Source organism: Notothenia rossii (assembly GCF_949606895.1).
Source record: "Notothenia rossii genome assembly, chromosome: 3".
Classification (NCBI taxonomy): Eukaryota; Metazoa; Chordata; class Actinopteri; order Perciformes; family Nototheniidae; genus Notothenia; species Notothenia rossii.
In genome coordinates this window covers 44,044,921-44,052,506 of record NC_136901.1, presented here as the reverse complement: position 1 = coordinate 44,052,506, position 7,586 = coordinate 44,044,921, and positions in this window count along the sequence as shown.

Here is a 7,586-nt window from a genome sequence, read left to right as displayed (position 1 = left end):
ATTAACCACCTCATAAGACTTATTTTAAAGACTGATGGTCCACTGAACCTGAAGTGTTTTCTTACATTCTTGTTTTCTTTTAATTAAACAGTAACCACATGTCAAAAACTACGATTCGGGAAATAAATGCCCTTCAAACATAATTGAGAAAGCAGCTGTATGGGAACGTCATTTTGTAGCAAACAGGATTCTTTAAAGCATGCACTCTCAAGGACTAAGAAAAGCAGTTTGTATGTTCGTTGCCATCCCAGTTTGGTTATTGGCTATCATCATATTGGTTTTATTTGACAGAAAAAACTGCGATCGTTACCGAGGAGAAAATAAATGACCCTCGAAACGTAATTGAGAAGTATGGGAATGTAATTTTTGTGGGATACAGGGTTATTTAAAGGGGACCTATCATGCAAAATGCACTTTTGTACGTCTTGTATACATGAATATGTGTCCCCCGGTGTTCCAGGGAACTCACCAAGTGTCAGAAAGCACAACCCTCTCTATTTTCCTCTATACCCAAATCTCTTAAAAAGGGGCTGCAACGGATCTGATACAGACTGATCCAGATTTGAACACTTCTATGAAGTCACAGAAGTGGCGCTACGGCTATTGGGCCAACTCCACCAATCAGGAGGAGACAGCCACGGACATTGCCGTTGGAAAGCGCTGGAGACGCTGTAGTGCATATGCCAGGCCTGTAGGTGGTGCTGTTCTCACAGAATCAGCCCATGCAAAGAAAGTGTTCAATTGAGCGAAATGAGGAATGGCTAAAATGCATGATCTGTTTGGTATTTCGAAAAATAAAAAGTATAAATATGCCTTATATAGGTATGGTCCTACACTATATTATTCAAATATGATAGGTCCACTTTAAAGGAAAAACAAGAATGTAATATATATATGTATATATGACTGAACTGCTTTTTCTTCAAGGAAAAGATTGTCCCACTCCTGACCTAACAATCAACATCGGCCCCTCTGTTGTTTCCCCGACTCAGACTGCAAGGAATCTAGGTGTGACCCTAGATAACAAACTGTCCTTCACTGCAAACATCGCTGCTACAACCCGCTGCTGCAGATACACTCTTTACAACATCAGGAGGATACGTCCCCAGCTGACCCAGAAAGCCACGCAGGTTCTGGTCCAGGCTCTCGTCATCTCACGCCTAGACTACTGCAACTCTCTCCTGGCTGTTCTGCCTGCATGTGCCATCAGACCTCTGCAGCTCATCCAGAATGCAGCGGCTCTTCTGGTCTTCAACCTTCCTAAATGTTCCCACACCACGCCGTTCCTCCGCTCCCTTCACTGGCTTCCAGTAACTGCTAAAATCCACTTCAAGACACTGGTACTTGCGTACCATGCTGCGAATGGATCTGGCCCTTCCTACATCCAGGACATGGTTAAACCGTACACCCCAGCACGTGAACTCCGCTCTGCATCAGCCAAACAGCTCGCTGCACCCGCACTGCGAGGGGGACCCAAGTTCCCATCAGCAGAAACACGTGGGTTTGCTATCATGGCTCCAAAATGGTGGAATGAGCTCCCCATTGAAATCAGGACAGCAGAAAGCTTACACATCTTCTTCAGACTGAAAACTCATCTCTTTGGACTCCACTTCCAGAGATAGAATTACTAACAAAGCACTTATATACTAATAAAGGGCTGGCTTATCTAAAGTCAGTTGAGTAGCACTTGAAATGTTTGGCTCTATGAAACCTGATGTACTTATATGATTCTGTTTTCCTCAAGGTTGTATCTTCCTGGTCGAATGCACTTATTGAAAGTCCCTTTGGATAAAAGAGCCACAGATATAGCCCCCTTGTGATTTTCCCATCACCATCTTGGTCACAGGCAATCATCACTTAGACCTCTGGCCATCATCATCGTGTTTTCTTGCCCTCTTGTCCTTCGTTATTGGCCGTTGCCATCTTGGTTTTTGGCTGTGGCCCTTTTGGGTTTTAGACAAAAGACACAGCGATCATTATACAGGTCAAGATACGTGCTCCTTGAGAAGTAATTGAGAATACAGATAGGATACAGGTTTCTTCAAAGGCATGGACTCTCAAAATGGACTAGGGAATATTGTTTTCTGATCTATCTTGATATATGCCCTTGCTATCTAATCTTTTAATCATGCACTATGCTGCAGGCTTTATAGGGTGAGAGGTAGAAACTGTTGCTACACTGAAAAAAGGGGGACTGGCCATCTGTTGGATTTATCCAAGCCTATTGTGTGAATGTTATACAATTGCCTCATGTTCCGAAGCAAAATGTAATAGTATTGAGTAGAATCTACATTTTATGTGGAGAGAGTACATGAACTTGTTTAGGTCATGTTGGGATAAAATGAGTCAATCAAATAAATGTATCAATTCCACCGCAATATACCCCGCGAAATCGCGCAATGCATTTCTTTGTGGAAGAAGACAGCAGCAAGGAAGGCAGCTCTGTCCCGCCATTACCCAGCTTGGATCGGTAAGTATGGATGGTTGGAATACATTGGAATATTAGTTAATGCGTAACTATATGTAATATAATGCATTGAAAGTCACCAACATAAGTTAATGAACTGTCATGAAGTTATTTGCTCTCGTGCTGTTGAATTACCATGTGCTACGTTTCCTCTGTGAAAATGGCGGTTGGGGCCCGCCGCAAGGTGTTGGTTCGTAGTTACTTAATGCTATCTGTTAATTTAGCCATTGTTAGCTAACGTCGCATTAGGATTAACGTTAGCTTTCAAACGAAAGCTTTGGTCAACGAGCAGTACGAGTTTACATTACTGTCTTTTAATTAAGAGGCTGGGGCGCTCACTTTTTAACCAAGCCACGCTCCAAAGTTATGCCAAATTTTAGCAAGGGAAAAACGGCAATACTTTTTTAATGTCAATGCTGTTGTTGCTGCTGCAGATTGCTGCTGTAGATTGCCGTCAGACGACCGTAGTGCCTCTGCTGTGGCTCAAGTTCTGTGGTGAGTATGTATTTTATCTGTAAATAACAGGATTAGAAGTGTGGGTATCGTTTATCAGAATTATGATACCAGTAGGCTACCCTTAAAACCTGATTGGGGTATGTTAGAAATTAAAATCAATGTTTTAATGGGGAAATGTAGTTTAAACATGCCGTCAGTTTTAATGCTCTTTTATACTGAAAAAACAGAAATTCTTGTGCACAAGCAGTTAAGCTTTTATTCTGAAAATCCTTCATCTCCGGTTAGCATTTAGCATGTGGCTAATATACGATTTCCTAAAGAGGTGAATTTAGTAGCGAAATGATATGGAGTGGTGAAAACCGAAGCCTACTGATTTAACACTACAACTATAGATGTCGAGATACTACCATGCTGAATATTAAATGAAGGTACAGTTTATTTGAATACATTATTGTTTACAGACGAGAGTAGCATGTGACAACATCCGGAATGACCGGAAACCAAACGAGCCGAGAAGTATTGTTTAGAGTATTGATTACAGCGTTTAGAATGTGTTAAATGAAAAGTGATGAAAGAGAATATGAGGAGAAACGGCGTGTTAAGCATATATTGAATGTGAAAAGAACCTATCCTCTGTTTAAATGCAATAACGGACATTGGAGACGAGTTGAGCCGGCTGGCGGGGAGGAGCCAGCAGAGGATATATAAACAGCACCGGAGGAGAGATCCATTCTCTTCTCTTCCCTATCGAGGAGAGCCAGATCACAGCTGTTTGTCTGACTGAACAATATCATGCTTGTGACCAACCCGCGCCTTTTTAAATTAAAGTACCCAATTGAACTTTCACAGAGACTCCATTTAGTCTCCTATTTTAAAGCTTCTCTCCTGGTCGGGAGAATAACGAACACAGTTAACAGGTACTAACGGGGCTAACGGCTACTTAGGGGCTAACGGCTTAGCATGGTTAGCAGTCCGGTGCATCAGCTTTAGGGCATATATGTTTGTGCGTCATTCTAGGGGATACAGACAGGCTATATGCTCTAGTTACCAGAAGCACATGGCTAATTATTATGCAGCACATGGTTAATTATTATGCAGACTGACATCATCTGACTTTCCCAGTGCCCCATGTAGATGATTATTATGATAAGGATAGGTATCCTTTGACTTGAGAAGTCGATACTACTTGGTACCAGATTATTTCGGTAGGTACCCAGCCGTATATATACATGTACATTGAAGGGAGCAATGGTGTCATTTACATTTTCAGATGCAGACATGTATATTGGCTATTTGTTGATCTGCTTTAAAAAAGATTGGCATCATCCCTCAAAATAACATAATCTGTTGACCTGTAGAGTCATAGCCGCGGGAAGTCATTTTACTTAGGGGGTGAGGCCAAAAGTGGGGAGAGATTTCAACAGTAACATGAACATAATAGTAACCAGCAAAAAATGTACACCATTCACCAACAGGGGGTGCTGCAGCACCTCCAGAACCCCTACTTCCCGTATGTGTAGAGTATTTACAATTTTTGTCTATAGAAATACTGTTTTGCATTGTATAAGTGTTTTTTGTGTTGCTCTTTGTTGCAGCAGATTGAAACGCGAACTCTGTGCGTGTCTGGAGTCGGCGCTTTTACTGTGGGCTCAAATTGATATGGTGAGAATACAATTGTATTTTGGTTTAACCCTGTCCCACTCGGTGTGATTGGCCATTGTGTGATGTGTCACACTTTTTGAAATGCTTTTTATAAACAGTTGTGTCACTACTGTTACTTAGACCTTCCCCATTTTATTATTGATTGATGTTTGTTATTTCATTTTGAAAGCTTGTCTTACATTTTTGTCAGAATTTTCTCATTAGACATTAATCCTTCTTTGTTTCCATTTGTCTTTTGCAGTGAATGGTGCTGCAAGTTTGCCAGAATGTTGCTGTGAATGTGGCGTTGTAAGGCCTGCCCCTCAGTTTTACCAAGTAGGTCCCAAATATTAAAACATTATCGAGTGAAACATAGATATTATGGGAATAATAATCGTTTTCCTTGTGTATATGTAAGCTGCCCCTGCACTTTTAAAACGTGGAATGCTTTTTTAATTCATTTGAATAGATTTCATGTGACTAAAACCAGTCATCAATCCAAGAGCTGTATATTTAGGTGCCAGTTATGTCCTTGTAAGGATCTTGTCTCGGAAAGGTATTACTGGGCTCACATTAATGCACACCTTAACACAAATGAGGTTGTAACTTGCATGTTTTTAGATTGCAACTTTCAAACAAATATCTACGGAACATTTAAATCCCACTGGAGCAGAAAACATACTTATTATTCAATTACAGATTTTAAACCAGAAATTGTGACATCAACCACCTTTGTTTCTCTGGAATCTGCGCAAAATACTTCAGATGATGAAATAGGTGAGGCATACTCTGATGCACAACCAGATTGCAGTGTTTATGCCCCGAATGACCTTCCAAATGTAATTGAACAAACTTTTGCAGCAGCTTTGTTAAAGTTGGAACATTTAACGCATGTACCAAGCACAGCAATCAATGATTTTTTGCTAGAGCTTCACAACTTAACTAGCTCTCTCTCGAGTTCCCACACTGATGGCGTTCTAGTTGATATTTTTCAGAAGCACAAACTCCAGGTTGACAGAGCTATCATAGAGGAAATAACCACTTCTCTGTGCACTGGGAATCCTATAAATAAAGCCATAGAGAAGGGTGGTCCTTTGAGTTCTACATATCAACGTAAGCAGTATTACAAGGCAAACTTTAATATTGTTGAACCAGTTGAATGTATCTTGGATGCTAAAGAGAAGAAAACCTTCCAGTATGTCCCCATTCTTGAATCTCTACAGGTGCTGTTGAATAGGAAAGATATTGTGGACAAGTTAGTTTGTAGTCACGAAACGCAAAGGGAAACAGAGACAGCAAAATAAATTGTGTACAAGTGTTTCAGGGATGGTCTGCATTGTAAGCAAAACAGTTTATTGTCAGGTCAAGAGTTAAGGGTATCTATTGGTTTGTATGTTGATGACTTCGAGGTCTGTAACCCTCTTGGCACCTCCCGTAAAACCCACAAACTTTGTGCTGTGTACTGGGTGCTGAGTAACCTACCCCCAGGGTCTCATTCCTCTTTGTCCTCCATTTACTTAGCTATTTTGTGCAAAACAGACAATGTTAAGACCTATGGCTATGACAAGGTTTTAGAGCCACTTCTACGTGATCTCAGGTCTTTGGAAGTTGATGGAATTTTTGTCCCACAACTGGGAACATCGCTCAAAGGTACAGTTCAAACTATTGCTGCAGACAATTTAGGAGCTCATGGATTAGCGGGTTTTGTTGAGAATTTTTCAGGCACCTATTTTTGTCGTTTTTGTACTGCAACAGCTTCAGACATTGCATCAAATGAGGTTAGAGCAGGAACTTTCAGCCTCAGAACAAAAGAAATACATGACACTCATGTCAGAACAGCCCTAGATAGTGGCAGCAGCTGTTTTGGAGTTAAAAGAGCTTGTCCTTTGACTAAAGCGCTTTCTCATTTTAATGTCATCAGTGGCTATCCTCCTGACATTGCCCACGATCTCTTTGAAGGCATTGTGCCTGTTGAAATAGCACATTGTCTAACATTTCTAATCTCAAAGAAGTACATAACCTTGGAAGATATTAACAATTCCATTCTACATTTCCCATACAAGTGGACAGACAAAACAAATAAGCCTCATATTTTGCCACAAAATCTCTCACACAGGAAAACCATAGGTGGTAATGCCCATGAAAACTGGTGCTTGTTAAGATTGCTACCATTTATAATTGGGCCTAAGATTCCTGAGCATGATCCAGCATGGCAGGTCTTGTTGGACCTAAAACAGATTGTTGAGCTTGTGGTTGCCCCAGTTCACAACGACGAGTCTATTGCATACCTTGAGAGCAAAATTTCAGACCATAGACAAAGGTATCAAGAGGTTTTTCCTAACAATAGACTGCGTCCCAAACACCACTACATAGAACATTACCCACAACTAATAAGGTTTTTTGGGCCTCTTGTGGGACTTTGGACTATGAGGTTTGAGGCAAAGCACAGTTTCTTTAAAAACATAATCAAACACACCAGTTGCTTTAAAAACGTGCCCCTATCTCTGGCTGTGAAACATCAGTTTATGATTGGCTACCACTTGTCGTCTCCAAGTATTGATAAACAAATGCTGGATGTCTCAGATGTATCTTCTGTCCCCTTAGATGTTTTGAAGGAGGAGCTAGTTCAAGCTTTTAAACAGAAAGATCCTGACATATCTGAAATACACCTTGCAAAAAATGCTTGGAGCAAGGGAATAAACTACAGGACAGGTATGGTAGTTGTCCATGGGTCTGGAGTTGGCTTGCCCGAATTTGGGGAAATCCATCAAATATGCATTTTGCATCAGAGAGTGTTTTTTGTCTTGAAACTGCTGTGTGGATGGTATAGTGAGCACTACAGAGCCTTTGAGGTGACTCCATCTCCGTCACGAGAACTTGCTCTTGTGGAAGTCTGTGAACTGGTCGATGAGTATCCCTTGGCCGCCTATCTGGTTGGATGTGTGCGGATGGTGACCTTGAAGAGATCAATCTGTGTCTGAGGTAAAGCAACAAATTAAACACTGCTTGGGCAGGTACAGAC